Source organism: Equus caballus, chromosome 19, assembly GCF_041296265.1.
Source record: "Equus caballus isolate H_3958 breed thoroughbred chromosome 19, TB-T2T, whole genome shotgun sequence".
Lineage (NCBI taxonomy): Eukaryota > Metazoa > Chordata > Mammalia > Perissodactyla > Equidae > Equus > Equus caballus.
In genome coordinates this window covers 63,498,837-63,514,601 of record NC_091702.1, presented here as the reverse complement: position 1 = coordinate 63,514,601, position 15,765 = coordinate 63,498,837, and the positions used below count along the sequence as shown (strand labels likewise).

The window sequence follows — 15,765 nt, the reverse complement described above, 5'->3', positions numbered from 1 at the left end:
GAACACTTGTGTGAATATTTTCTATGGCTGCGTTTGAGCTCCACGGGCAGATTTGAGTAGTCAGGGCAGAGACTCAGAAAGACTAAAATATTTGCTATGTGGCCCTTTGCAGAAACGTGGGCTGACTCTGCTTTAAACAATTAGTATATGACTCTGCTCACATACAACGCATAAATCTGGGGGACAGGAGACAATATAAGTCTAAGGGGAATTCTTTCAGACAACAACATTTTATTACTTTCTCATTAATATATTTTTCTGTAAGCATTGGTAAAGGCCATTGGTCATTAGCAATAAAATACTTACCATCATGTTCATTCAATATTTGGAAAAGTATCATTGAACTGGTCGCATTTACTTTTTTAAGGTGTACCTTTCTTTACCTCATCATAGAAATCTTAAGAGTTTGGAATTCCTATAATTCCCTGCTTGAAATCAACTTAGATATCTTGGGAGCTTTTTCTTCCTCTTTTTTTTTTTTTTTTTTTTCTGTGTCATAGAGTTGGGTTTTCTCCTGGAATGTGTCGGAAATGATGAAGGATTTCAAGCTGGGACATAAGACGATCAGGCAGTCTATTTGTAGGATTCATCAGCCATGGTGTGAAGTGTCATGATTATTTAAGGAAACAGAAAATCCTACATCATTTGATCAGAGAAGAACCACAGGAGGAAAACGTCTCCTAGTGGGAAAGAAGGATCCTTACTTCTTTACCTATAAATGTTTGCTTCTGATTCAATACCTGTCAATTTATTTGTCAGAACTATATCAAAGCAATAAAAACTTAACCTTAGTTCACTTTCTGTAGTTTCCTAAGTGCATTGTGCTGCTCATTGGCAACGTACAAAATATTAACCTCACATTTTTGTTTGACTTTGCAATAGTTTATTTTTTAGATTTTCTCCAGTAAACTTAGCTTCTTGTTTCCATTAAAAATTAAAATGAATTTTATTTTTTTGAGCATACACCGACTTTCAAAGGGTGGCTTTCTGGCAGTGTTACAGAGCAAGAAGGAACTCATCTACGATTTCTTACATAAAATTCACAGGTTGGATAAGTCCTACTAAGCAGCAGAGAGAGAACTAGAGATTTGAACATGGAGTTTTGGACAGAATATTTCTACTTTTAAAAGATCTTATTTTGTGCTGCCCAGCTCTGTGATTGGTTGGTTAATGAGACTAGTAAGCTTGGTGCAATGAAGGCAAAGCTGAGAGTTTGATCTTCCTAGAGCCCATTCTCTGTTCCTCAGCTGTAGATCATACTCCGCACCCTAGACAGCTGCCTGGAAAATGTGGGATTTTCCTGCTAAAGTGCTGCAGGAGATTGTACTGTGCTACTGTGATTGTACTGACATGAATTCATTCCTGTAAAAAGTAACTAAAAATGCAAGCCCTGACCCTTTGTTTACTCAACAGATAGTTATTAATTATCTGTTCTGTGCGAGGGGATGACTTTTTTTTTCATTGATCAGGAAATACAAAGGAAAAGAAGGTTCAGTCTTCATTCCTTGTGGGTTATTTGTAACATTATTCCAGTGAGCAAAGGAGAAAACACTGTTATAAATTGTCTTCTCTCTAGATTCTTGAATGTTTTCCTTTGGATTTGTCTTCTTTCCTATCAAAGCATTCTCTTTGTGAAAAAATTGCCTCTAGATACTAATAGCCTTCTAGTTACCTTCCTGATTTTCTCCTTCAACTCTCAACCTTCCTTAAATGAGTATCCATTGCCTCTACTTCCTTAATTTATATTTTTAACAGTATCCTCCTAAGACATAAACAAATAAATAATCAGTCAGACTCTATAATCAAATTTTGAGTCCTGACTCAGAACATGTGAAATCTATTTTCTTTCAACATTATTCTTATGGATAGTTCAGTCTGGGAATGCTTTTGCTTGCTTCTTCTGTGAGACCAATCAAAACATGTTTGTGGGTAGGGACTTTCAGCCTATGGGAACTATGCTGCTACCTTGCTCTAAACCAATGGCTTTCAAACTTTTTGCCTATGACTCAAATTCAGATACTTTATATTGTGATCTCATACACACACACCCTACACACACACCATACGTACAGCACGAATCTATTTTACAAAAACAGTATATTCCATTCCATTTCATTCCATTCCATCCTATACCATCCCATCGTATTCTATTTCATGAGAAATGCTGTTCTTGACCCACTAAACTAATGTCCTAGCATAATAATTATTCCAAAAGAATCTTCTATTCTAAACCTATGATTTCCAGCAGGGCCTGTGGGGCACAGCATCCTTCTCAGGGGACCAGGGAAACTCTTAAAGGGTGTGCAGAAGTTTTGGAAACAAAGCTGTTCTTTGTTCCATTGCTTTGATTTGTGTTTAGTGAATAGAGTTAATTTATTTAGATTTTGAAATATCATGCATAGGAGAAAATGAGATTATTTTACGCTTCTCAAAGATCTAATTCCTGCTTTTCTTCAAGTCCCATTTGTATTTTATCTTTTTCATGGAGTCATCCAATGAACGCACCAACTAAACACTGTTGAAATTCACTTAGCAATTAACTATGTATTGCTGGGTGACATGTTCTGTGTAAATCTTTGGGTCAGAGACATTTTTGCATTTATGAGCCTTGGTTTTCATGTTCTTGGTAGACCATTTACCAAAATAGTGTGAAATAGACTCTCCTGAAGAGGTGAGATCTCCATGACTGTAAGGATTTATGTTAAAATTGCCAAAAGCCCTGATTTATTAGCTATACTGTAACATTATCTGCGATCTCTCCACAGTAATAATGCATTCTTCTGCTCACTTCCTTCCCTCTGCTCACCTCCTTTCCTTCACTTACTTTTGACTGAGAACCACTGCAAGGATGGGTTACCTTGCCTACTGTGGCCCACAGCCATCTCTAGAGCTTGTCTGGTGCTTCAGATCCCAGAGGCCATTTTAGTTTATGAGATGGGAGGTGAAAAGTTGTGTCTAGAGTTATGTCTTATATTCCTAACTCTGGCTATGGCAGGGCTATGATTTTGTTGGAATATGTTCATCTCATCCAAGACACAGTGAGCTATCTTCTTAAGAAGTGGTAACTTTCCTGTCCTCCTGGACTCTCATTTTCCAATGTCTTGACATCATTGACTTTGATCCCATAAATAAGTTGGGCTGATTTCTGCCTCTTTCCCCTAACCCTACTAGATAAAGGATGAAATGTCCTTTTTTCAAAGGTTCTGTAACCTAGGTATAGTTACTTAGTCACTTAGATTTTGTAGGTCCTCATTTTATAGATAACAGGAGAGTCCAAGAGAGGCAAAGTGAGTTACACAAGGTACCACAGTTAGAATAAGTTACCTAGAGGTCACTTGATTTTGAATCTTATTATGATAAATTTCAAATACGTAAGAGATCGATATAATAGCATGTTTTTTAATATTTTGCCATATTTCCTAAACACACAAACTTTTTTTGATGAGTCATTTTAAGTCAGAAATACTGCAAAGTCAGGGGCAATGCCTAATTCTTTCCGTTTAGTTACTGGTTTTCAGAGTAAGGATTTGATATGATGATCACCTTCAGTAATCTATGAATGGCCTTTTTAATTCATAAAACAGAAACAATTAATACGCTGCTAATTGAAATGTTTAAATATACATATTTAAATTTTAGATTCTTCCTGATTTCAACATTGATTCTTAAGTAATCCTTTTGTGTATGTAAGTTACTTGATCGAACTGGCTAACACTTTTATGGATCTGATTTCATCATGTCCCAAAGTGTTCTAGTTTGTGGATACAATTTTGTTGTTAGCAAGCAGCTAAGTTGGAGATATTAGAAATTATTATTTCAGGAGCTGCTTTTAGTTATCTTCTTTTATATTATCTATAAAAAGCATGCACTACCCGGGAAAAACATGCAGCCACTTGGCAACAATTCCCACGTCTAAAAAACAAAGGCAGCTCTGTTGGCTTCAGTGTATTCCTCAGAGTGATGTCATGAAGGTTAATATTACATCCTGAAACAGCTCGACAAATAATAAAAAAAAATCATGAACGTTAATGAGAACAGGGTTGAAATGTATTTGAAGCAGAACAAACTGCTCTTATAAATTACCAGCAGCCTATTTCATTTTGTGATCATTGCTTCCTAAAGGCCTTTGAGACACAAACAAAAATGTAGATGCAAGGGGAAAAAAAAGTATAAAACTGATAGCAACTGATTTATGTTTTTTTCATGTAATTTTAATCTAACCACGTTGTCTGTGGAAGGACACAGCTGTCTGAAAGCGGAAGGGCTAATGCCTCCCTTTACCAGCACTGAGATCAGGCTGTGAGACCTCCCACTGATTTTATTTCTTATAAAATGACAAGAGGTCGATACAAGGGTGTCCTGGATGCAACATTTGCCACCTCATCGAGTTGTGGACAGGGCAAGAAGGCAGGGGAAGATCTCTGAAGCCTCTGATGCAGTAGAGTGTAAATTCTGATAAGGGAGGTGATGTTAGAAGGAAAGTCCCTGGGGAATTCATCACTATTTCCCCGCAGTTGTTGAAACATGGTGGTTTCATTGGCTCCTCATAGCTGGAAGCCACCTCAGTCGACTTCTAGTCAAATACTTCATGTCACACATGAGGGGACTGAGAGTGAGGCACATTATGTGACTTCCTCAAGACCACACAAACAATCAGTGATGGAATGAGAACCAGAGTCCAAGCCTCTGGTTGTGTTTACTCAAGGGTGTGTCAGGGTATGTTGCACAGATGTCATGTTATGTGAATTAATAGGTAACGTGAAAATGAAAATATCTCAGTGAGCCTCTAGAAGTGAGTTGTTGGGAGGCCCAGTGTACAATTTATGATGGTAAAATAATTTTTTTCCTATGAAATCTTTCATTACCTCAAGATCAGAAAGATATTCTCCTAAATTAACTTCCAGAAGTTTTAATGTTATTAATGTAATTATTACGAGGCTAAATTATTTCCCTGTTGATGAAAACCTTTTTGAGGGCAGAAACACATTCAGAAATGTATATCCTGTGCATGTTGTAAAGTCGCATCAAACTGGCATTTACCATCAGTGAGTTCAACTATATAATCTTGGGGAAAAAAGAGAAACGCAATTAATTTAAAATTATGTGTGGTCTTCCTGTTATTCCAGTCCATGAATTTCTTTATGACTCTACAGAAATGTGACACAGACAGCATCAAACTGACATTCTTCGTTCCCCTGTCATGCTCCGAGTGTAAGCATTTCAACACGTGGTGTATGATTTTAGCGTTTAAAGATATGAACTCTACATCTAAGGTGGTTTCCGAAGCAAAAAACCGACTTCCTCTTTGTTTAGTGTGAGGTTTTCTGGTGCTCAATACTGAATAATTGAAAAATATATACTAAAATTTTTAAGGATGAATATTCAATTAAAGCTATAAATGACCAAATCTAGCTATCCTTGAAGATTGTAAGTTCAAATTCTGACTTTTTGTCTGTAAGTCTAGTAGACTTTAACAAATATTTTTAATGGGTCTTTGAGTAATATTTGATTTTATATGCAAAAGTAGTTAATTAATGTACTAAAAAGGAAACCAAATATACCAAATTTTTATAAAGGGAAATTTAATATATTTGAAGGAGTTTGATTATCTGCTATAACTAACATCTGAAGTACTTAATGCTTAAAAATAAAAAAGAGATTTTTAAAATTTGTTCAATCTTACTTTTTCTTTAAAATCTGAGTAATGTATATAATCTTGGTAGCATGTCAATTTTAAATAAAAGTCTAAATTGTTTACTCAGTTACACATCTTAGATCAGAATAAAAGGACTAAACTTTCAGTTAAATAGGTCAAATTCTCTAACATGTTTGAATTACTAAAAATACCAACATGCATCGATTCTTTAAGATAATAAAAAATTCTCTAATTTTTTGTTATCTTAAATACTTCTATGCCTACATATAATAAGAGTAGATTCTTATTTGTAACCATCATGCAACATAATCTTATTTACAGCCTATACAAGGGCTTTGTAAGTTAGAGAAATGGTTGGTCTTGTTGGTGTAGCCCACATAACTCATCAGCCCATGTAATCCATTTCTAATGCTCTTTAAATTCATATTACACATTATGCAATTCTCTCTGCAACCCCAACCATGCAGCTCTTAATGTTCGATTAAACTTTGCGTTTGTTGACTCTTAAGATATTTGAATGAATTTCATCCAGCTTTAAATATTTCTGATTTTGATAGAATCTTGCTGTTCCTCACATTCTTTTGGTCTGGTAGGACCATAGAATTTTTATGGATGTAACATGACATCAGAGCAGTGGGATTTTCTACATTACAAGAGACTAATGTGCTGTAACAACCTAAATGCAATGAATAAATCTTTGCAGTTAGTTGTATTATCTCTTTCATCTCTTTTTTTGGATCCTGGATTGGGGAAAAATCAGATATAAAATGTATTTTTGGTGAATTGGGGAAATTTGAATATGGAATTGATATTAGATGCTTTTACGAATTAATTGTAATTCTCTTGAGTTTGGTGACGGTTTTGTGGTTATGTGGAGAAGGTTCTTTTTTTCTTAGGAGATGTGTGCTGAAATATTGAGCATCAAAACATCTGAAACTTAGTATCAAATGATTCAACAATCACCATCACCACCACAACAGATAGAATTGATGGATGGATAAAATAAGTAAAACAAAGATATGAGAATAATAATATCTGATTGGAATCTCCACATCTCAAGGCTGTGTTAGAGTCTGTGGTGGCCTCAGCTTCTGAGAACATAACCCTGGTTATATAGATCTCATCTCCAAAGATAGTAATCTCTTTAATTGTGAGAAGAAAAACTAGCTGTGAAGAGCTCACGGGTAATGTGTTTCTCCGTACAGGGTTTTGTACATAAAATTAGTTTGCATCTTGGATACATTCAAGTGAAATTTTTGTTATTTCTCTTTAAGTGAACTCAGATTACACAAGGGACTGCTTTTTGCCAGTGGCAGGAAACATCTAATCTTACCATTTCAAGATAACTCTGGTTTAAAATTTAGTTTTTTGGGAGTTAACTATTCAGTCATGGTCAAGATTCTCCTCATCCCCCTTCTAACCTCCACATGTTTCACGTATGGAAAGGAAGGGTAGGGAGACAGTACGGCGCAGGTTTAAGAGCACAGACTCTGCAGCCAGATTAACTGGGTTCAGAGGCCATCTCTATACCACTTCCTGGGGGGAGTGACCTAAAGGAAGCTGCTTAACCTCTCCATGCTTCAGTTTCCTCACCTGTAAAATAGGGACAATTATAGTACTCATCTCTTAAGATTGCAGTGAGAATTAAAAGGTAATATTGGTAAATTATTAAGTATTAAAAATGTCAATAATAATTATATAAATTTTTAAATCTATGTAAATAAAATAAATAGTAGTCATTATTGTATACATTAGCTACTTAAAAAAATTCTTACTGTCCTGGCATTGGTGAGGTAAATACGTCCATTTACCATCTTGTGGTCCTAACTGGCCTTAGCGGAGACTTCTCATCCATTTGGTTTTTGGGTGTCATCACTGCCCTTGCCGTGTCCACTATGGCTGGCATAACTTATGATTTCTTTTCTCAAAATGGTGAAGGCACACTGGTTTATCCTATCTCCTGCCGGTGACTGTACCTCCTCCCTTACACATATAATCTGTTATTGGTGCTACTGGAACTCCTAGCTCCTAACACTTTCCCCAGCTGTCGCCTGGCTTTGGGCCATCCATCTTGCAGCTATCCACTACCTGCTAGCTTCCGAGTAAAGTACAACATATGTCAATTTTCAGTTTCTTCTCTGTGTCTCTTGAGGGGTATGGAAGCTTTGTAAGATATCTCCATGCCAGTTGGAAGACTATGGGAAGCAATCTCAAGCCTTCTCTTTGTCTAGATCTGTCCCATCACCACTGCCTCTCAATTCTGACTTGCCCATGTTGGCGTGGGTGCTCTGACAGATGCTTCCTACCAGATTTTAGACAAAAAGCCAGGCGTATGTCCCTTTTGCGTCTAGATTCCATGTATCTGCCTGGATGTTTTTATCCAAAGTGAGGAGCAGAAAGAAAACCTCACATCAGAATCTAAACGCTCTTGCTTTTCCTACTCCTCTCCAAGCGGCTTCGTGTGGGGCAGAGCATCGCATTTATGACACATCCTATCTCACATCTTTTCTGTGGGCTTTAGTACAAACACTGTGCTTGGTCCTCCAAGCCTGGCTCTTAAAGTTAAAGCCCAGATGTTGGAAAGCCAAAATCCCCTTTGTCTCTAGCAGTTAAAACCCATGGATTTTTATGGCTATTTTCTCTACTTTGAGTTTAAAATAAGGATAGTTGGAAATCAGAATTAGGAAATATTTTCCTTTTCATATAGGTTCTATTCTCAAGGAGTGGGGCAACAGAAGTGATCAGGAGGAAATCCATTCAAAATATCGTTCTATTACTCCTGAATCCCACATAAAGATGGGCATTTTAAGGAATTTCAGGGGGTAATTTTGATTACTTGAGGTAGCTGTAGTTCCCAACTGCTCAATAAGATGCTCTGCCTCTGAATGTGTTAGAAACATTCTCCTGGTAATACATACTATTTTTTATAAGACCCTCTGTGATAACCAACAGAAGCTTGCTCTTGCAACTTAAAACAAGATTGATATCCTGCCTCTTTCTATTCATCTTTTATGATACCTATATTTCTGTACGGAAAACTTAGGTTGCAATGCATTTGACCCTAATCCACTGATATCTTGGTCTCTTCTCTGTCCTTGCTCCCATTCCAGCAAATGTTCCCTCCAGATTACTTTCCATCTCAATACATGGTACTACCATTTACCTGGTTGACCAAGACAGAAACTTGAGAGCTGGACCTGGTTTCCCTCACTCACTCAGCACCTAGAATTCAACACCAAGTCCTGTTATTTCCTGTTAAAATAATATTTTAAATTTGTTTACTTCACTCCACTCCCGGTATTACAATCCTAGTCCTCATCTCAAAGGCCTTCAATGCTTCCTGTTCTACGGTGCTCCATGGTCTCCTTGCTCATACCTTCAGACTTATGCCCTGGCCCTTTCCTCCTTGCTCGGCATCATGGACCTTCTTTCAAATTTCACAAGACATTAACTGCTTTTATGTTTTGGGGCCTCTGGTTATGGAGCAAGCTCTACCTGGAGGGCTGTTTTCCAGACTTCATCTGACCAACTCGAATTAGTCCTTCAATTCTTATCAATATGGCACATCTCAGAAAGTCTTCTCTAGACACCTCCCATCTAAATTCAAGGTCCTGTGGTTTTACTTTCTTGAAGCACACTTTACTTCCTTTCATGGCACTTACCAAATATACTTTGCAATTATATTTTTATGTATGTGACTGTTACTTAATGACTACTTCCCTCTCGTCTGTAACCTCTATGAGAGTAAAGACCATGTTTGTTTTGCTCACCACTAGATCCGCATGCCCTGAGTCTGACACTTAAAAACTACTCAAGAAAAGTTTGTGGAATGAATAAACAAATGAATTAATAAACAGAGGAATTTCAAACAGTGGCATACTAATAGAAAGGGTTTTTTTTTTATTCTTATGCAAGATTTGACCAAGGTATGAAGTTATCTTTGCATTATCATTATTGATTCCCATGCAAATACGTCTTTTTGGAGGGGAGTGGGCTGATTTTCAGCCAGAATATATCAGCATGGTGTCCCTTCTGAGTGGCTGATTCCTGTGCTGTGCCTGCTCATAAATATTTTGTATATCATCTCTACTAAGAAAGAAATAAGTTCATTCTAATATAATCATACTAATAGTCAATTATTTAATTAATTAGAGGGAAACAGGCATTTAAGTTAAATAGTTAAATTATCACTTTATTATTAATTTATCACTATATTTCATGAAAGGAGGAAAGAAGTCAATATACAAACATATCTTCAAAGCTGCTTCAGAAGAATAAATAGTACATGTATCTTGAAAATGAACCTGATGAATTATTGAGAAAAAGCTTTTAGAGTGACTTTGTTCAATCTGTCAGTACCCCAAAACTAAGGAGCTAGAATAAATGTTCTAAACTAAACACTGTAGATCATTTAAATGTTATAGATTACTTGAGAGAACCCTCAACGGAAAGACAAATGAGAAAGGCAGGCAAAGGGAAATAAATGAACACTCACTTTGTGTCAGAGAAAATTGGAGTGGATTTTCCTCTTAGGAACAGCCTGGAGCGTTCATATTTCCTTATAGTGAACAGCAGCATCTTTAGAGTCATAAAATTTCTGAATGTCTTCCTAATGGCTGAACGTGTTTCCTTCTTTGTTTGAGGCATTATTCTGAAAGTACATGGTGTGTTTTATCCTTTGTTTAGCAAGACAAAGACACTCTAGGTTAAAGAATGTATGTGTACGCAATAATGGATATTTCTGATGAAAGTTTTATACTTTCATTTTCCTTTTAGTATATATGTTGCCTCTACTGTCCAAGCGCAACATAGAAATGAAAAGCACAGAGCTTCAGTCTAGACACTCCATCAGAAAGCATGTTTCTTCATTGAATAGTCATGGCACTTTGGTGATTTTGGAGGGTGCGTCGATATGTCCTTTTCTAGAGGCGAGACTGTGTAATCCCGTGAGTCTCGGAGGAGCAACAGCTGTACAACTTGAGTGCCTCTCTGGCCCTGATCTCACCTGGGTCCTGTTGGTTGCTTCAAAAGGCTTATTCCTTTAACTTTAACTTAGATCTCTCTTAAAATACATGCATTCTTGTCTTCGCCTTTCCTCGGAACTCTTTAAACTATTTCCAGTCCTTGAAAGCATCCAGAAGTGTTTCTGATCTTTTCTGAGGAGCAGGCTTCGGTGGGTGAGCCAGAAGCTCCGGGAAGGAGGGGCCGGCCAGCCTGGGCAGAGTAGTTGCTCAGTAAATGCAGAGGAGGCTGAGAGTGGGAGGGCTGGGCAATCACCGGTGCCAAAGAGCCCGTTCGTATTTTGTGAATATGTGTGACAAAAAATCAGCTTTAGTTTAGTGAAAAACACATAAATCTTAGAATGATGATTGAACATTTGAAGAAATGATGTTTGGTTTGGATATTCTGTTTTCCTTCCCAACTAGAACAGTATCATACAGACCAGCCTATATGAAGGCAATAAAATGAAGGAAGTATGAAACTTTGATGAACTGTTGAGCCAATTTTTTTCCGCAAAAGTTATTTCTCAAGAATAGATAGAGGCACTTTTGAACATGCTCACTTTTTCTCAGTTCATAGGAGTGCTATCTAATAAATTACTTTTCTCAGGCACTAAGAGCCACCTTTATTCATTTGAAAAGGTTAATGCAGCTGTTCAAAGTGTCCAACTTATTCCCAGAGAATAATTTATGCACTAAAAGTCTGTTTTATTTGGGAGATGCGTAATAGCCAAAAAAAAAAAAAGAAAAAAAGAAAAAAGAGAGAGATAGAAGTGAAGTACAAATTAAAAACAGGTAGACCTGGTAGTTCATAACTGAAGCAGTGTTCTTCCCCTGGGATTCATTTCTATGGATTGATTATATATCCCTGACAACCCCATTTAAAATTTCCATACTCTCTACCCTCCACCCCAGAACTTCCTATCATTCTTTTAGCTTTATTTTTCTCCATAGCACTTATCACAAATATATTCTGTATTGCACATACAAATTTTGTTTTCTTCTGACTTCCCTCACTAGAACGTCTGTTCTATGCCAATAAAAATTTTGCTAATTGCAGTAGCTCAGCCCCTTGGACAGTGCCAGGCACATGTAAGCATTCAGTAATGTTTGCTGAATGAATGTAGGAATAAATCTACATATATTGATCAACCTTACCACGTAATTGCTACATTTCCACTTGGTTGAGTGTTATAAGTGTCCTTTTCTGGAAGGTGGCGTCACATAACAGTTGAATGTGGTTTCTAGGGTCATTGTGCATTGAATCTCGATTCTAACACTGGTTGTCTGTTTAACCTTGGGCAAGTTACTTAACATTTCTGCGCCTTAGTTTTCTCACCCTCATAGTAAAGAGAATGAATTACATATCTCATGGTTAGAAAATATGTGTGAAATACTTAAAAAAACATTATGGTGCAGTCAGCCCTTAAAACTCACTAGTACTGTCATTACATCCATTTGTGAAGAGAATAATATTCTTTATGCACTCATCGCCTAAGTGAAATAGAGTCAAGACAATTGAAAATAGTTTGACAGAAAGATCTGAATCATTTAGTGTAAGGCATATTTTAGGCATACATTATTAATATAATTTACTTTCTGAAAATTAGCAGGGCATTAATTTTATTTATTGGGCAAACTCCAATTAAGTCAAACAGAGTAGTGCAATAATTCCAAAGGTCAAGCTTGGCTTTGAGTTCTGCTCTGTTGTTTACTAGGTCTGTGACTCTGGGCAGAGCAATTAAGAACTTTAGGTGTCAATCTCCACATTTGTAACATGAGTCAAAATTAAACCTCTGTTAGTAGTTGAATATTAAACACAACACGGTACCTGGCGCATGACAAATTTCAATAAAAGGAAGGTCGAAAAAAAGATTACCAAATATATAAAATCTTGAGAACAATGTTTCTGACAGAAGTATATCAATTTACATAAAATTGAGTAAGACTTGAAAGCGAAATGATATTTTTCTGACTCAAGGTCAATCTCAAGCAAACAAATTAGAAACTCATATTCTGGAAGACGTTATCATTTTAAAAAGAAAATTTAATATTTGAAGTATTGATATATTTGACAGAAAATCACTTAGCATATGACTTCCTTTGTATTGCTAAGTATGAAACATAGAGCCTATTAGTATCAATTTAAGAGCTGGAAATGTCTCTTTTAAATCGATACTTCTGAATTCCTTAAAATTCAATGTGGTGCAGACAATCCTCCTCTTCTTCCCCTAATCCCAGTCAGTTGAACTTTATGAAGGTACTAAGTTAAGACCTGCGAAGACCTCGTGCATGCCTATCTTCAAGGTCATTATTATCTAGGACTCTGTTACTAGTATTTTGTAACACTGGCTGCGTTCAGCATCCTTGTCCACCCCTGTTAGCACCAAAGTAGGGGCGTTGGTTGCGGCACTTAGTTACAGTGGAGAAGATGGGAGAAGATGCCTCTGCTCAGGTTCTCTAACCAGAGTTTGCTGGAGCCACAAGGGGACGGCAAGCACCTCAGGTCACCCCAGAGTGGATCACAGGCATTGAGTTCTGCCTTGTGACATGAAGCTCAACTAACCTCTTTTAGCCAAGTCAGCACTGGAGTACACATGTCTAGATTTACACCTGCCCAGGAGCTAGGGAGCCCAAGCTAACGGGGCATTGTGTTTTGATGATGTAAAGAGTCTCAACATAGTCTCCGAATCCGAAGCAATCCCATTTCAGAAAAGAACTTTAGGACTGTGGCAAGTAGCACCTCAACGCTTACTACTGTGAGCTGATTCTCACTTTTTCTGGGTGCAGAGGAAAAGATGGAGATAAGATTGAGGATGGGAAGTGTTCAAGTTAATAGGTCATTTTGTTTTAACTTGTAGATGGAATATCAAGAGCCTCCCAAAGTCTTTAAAATGCCATAAGCACTGCCAACGTTATAGGGATCAAAATGTGGATACCGCCTATACAAGAGATGTGGGTACCTTTTTAAAATTCCCTGCTGAATGTACCTTAATATTAAAACACAGACCAGTACAAATATCGTTGTAAATACAATAATGTGATTTAACTAGCCCGTGGGACAGCTTTGTGCCCAGCAGTCCAGCTTCAGAGCCCATGGTTTGTCCAAAGGAGCAAACACAGACCCCATCACTATCCCCCTATACTGGATGCCCTTGTGCAGGGCACAACTCGCCCTTCAATATGTTGTGTTCCTGAAACTACTATTTCAAGCCTGTGTGTGTCCAGACTGTGCTGCGTTCTTTACACACTTACAGTTTATAAGGTCCTCTGATCGTCATCTTGATTTTCAAATGGGAAATTTAGAGAATGGCTGAGAGGGATTTGAATCCATATCTACCGATATCAAAGTCAATCTATTTTCTGCTAAAGCAGCTGCCTTTTACTTCTACCTTCTTTTCATCAAAAAGTGTTTATTAAGAGTTTTAATCTCTGTGGCAGTGCTGTAGGTCCCTTCCAAAGTGTGAAGGAGAGAACCGTGCCTCTTTTGGACAACCTCAGATCGGATCTAATGTTTTAAAGCTAAGACTTTACTGCCGCTGTCATTACGTTATTTCAAACAGGTTGAGTTTCTCATCCGGTTTTGGTAAACACAGACCTGTCCAGTTTAGCCTGTAGTGATAATTCTCACTGTTTTCACAATGAAAAGCTCTTCTCCTCTTTTTAAAAATAGTCTTCTCCCTCATAATGCCCATGTGATAAAATACACCTACTAAGCAAATTGTATTCACTACATAAGAATATGTTTATCCATTTTCAGATGAGAAGACCTACTAAAGAGTACATAATTTAAAAAGCCAAAGAAAGCAGCTAATGATAAATGGCAACAAAAAAACCAGTGAGTTTATTTAATAACAGATATTTAGGTAGTTCATGCAGCAAACTTTATTACCAGAGAGAAGTGGACTCGAATTCCTCCGATTGACCTCCTTGAGTTCCTCCGCTTATTTTCCATGTTACTTGAACTTCCTGAGCCTTATTTGTCTTTCTCTATACATGAAGTAATAATTCCAATATTATCTAATTATTATAAGGAATATGAATGAGGGACTATAGGTAAATGATCTGGCATACCATGCCTTCTTTGTGCACAGTGTGCACTCAATAAGTGTTGTCTCCTGTGAGAGAATATAAAAGCTAGAGAGCATTTCAGAATTATAAAAATAACTCACCAATGAAAATTCTTGACTCTGTGAATCCCTAGAGGTGGGAGACGTCCCTAGATTGGAAGACAACAGTGTGGGTCTAGAGTCTCCAATGCTTTCTGGGAATTAATGGGACACATCATGAGGAGGGAATCTCAGGGCAGAGAACAGGTGTGTGTGTGTGTGGTGGGATGTACCATTCAGAAACAAGCTGCTCCTTTTCCTAGTAGTCTTCCAAGACTCCAGAGAAGCAGGGCTATCTTAATCTATTTGAAGTGTCTTGAAGAGCCAGACAAGGAAGGCATAGGTGTGGCCAAGAGAGCCCAGAGTCTGAGTCAGCCGTGTGTGAGCCTTTTGTTAATGGAGTGTCCTAGGGATCAGAACTAACCAGACATGTGGCTGTTTTCCCAAAAGTCATTAGGTTTGTGCCTAAGGAGTATGTTATAATGCCGAAGGAAGGAAGGTCCTGTTGAATTAATATTTTTTCAGTCTATTTTTGAGAGTAAACTCTTACCTTCCTTTCCCACATCCTCACCAAAGTGACTTTGTTCACCATAAACTTGTTATACTAAAATGATGATTCAAAAGCAAGATGTATTTCCTTCCTTTTGCTAAAGACTTGATTAATCGTCTGAGAGTAGATCTTTTAGGACAGCTGAAATACCATTTTCGCCCAAACCCCAAGCTTTTAAAATTGCACTAAATTATTTGAGCAAACCATTTATAGTTTTATTTTATTTTTGCTTTTTATGTATAGACCAAAACCACCAACCCAAAAGATTTTTTTTCAGTGCACAAACTATGCTCTGAGAATAAGTTGGATACTTCTGGAAGATGTTTTAACTTTATTAGGCAGATGAAAGGGCATTCGGCAAAAAGAATTAAGCACTAGACTGACTGGTGTTTAAGTATCAAGGTCAATTTATATTTATTTGTTCAATCCACACTGACAACTTAAAAAGTC

At 37.2% G+C, this 15,765-nt stretch overlaps 1 protein-coding gene across 2 annotated transcripts in view; it reads left to right on the top strand.

Moving 5' to 3' along the window:
- ZPLD1 (zona pellucida like domain containing 1) overlaps positions 1 to 15,765 on the top strand; it is a 219,663-nt gene that overhangs the window by 164,717 nt on the left and 39,181 nt on the right. The gene's annotated exons all lie outside the window — the stretch shown is intronic.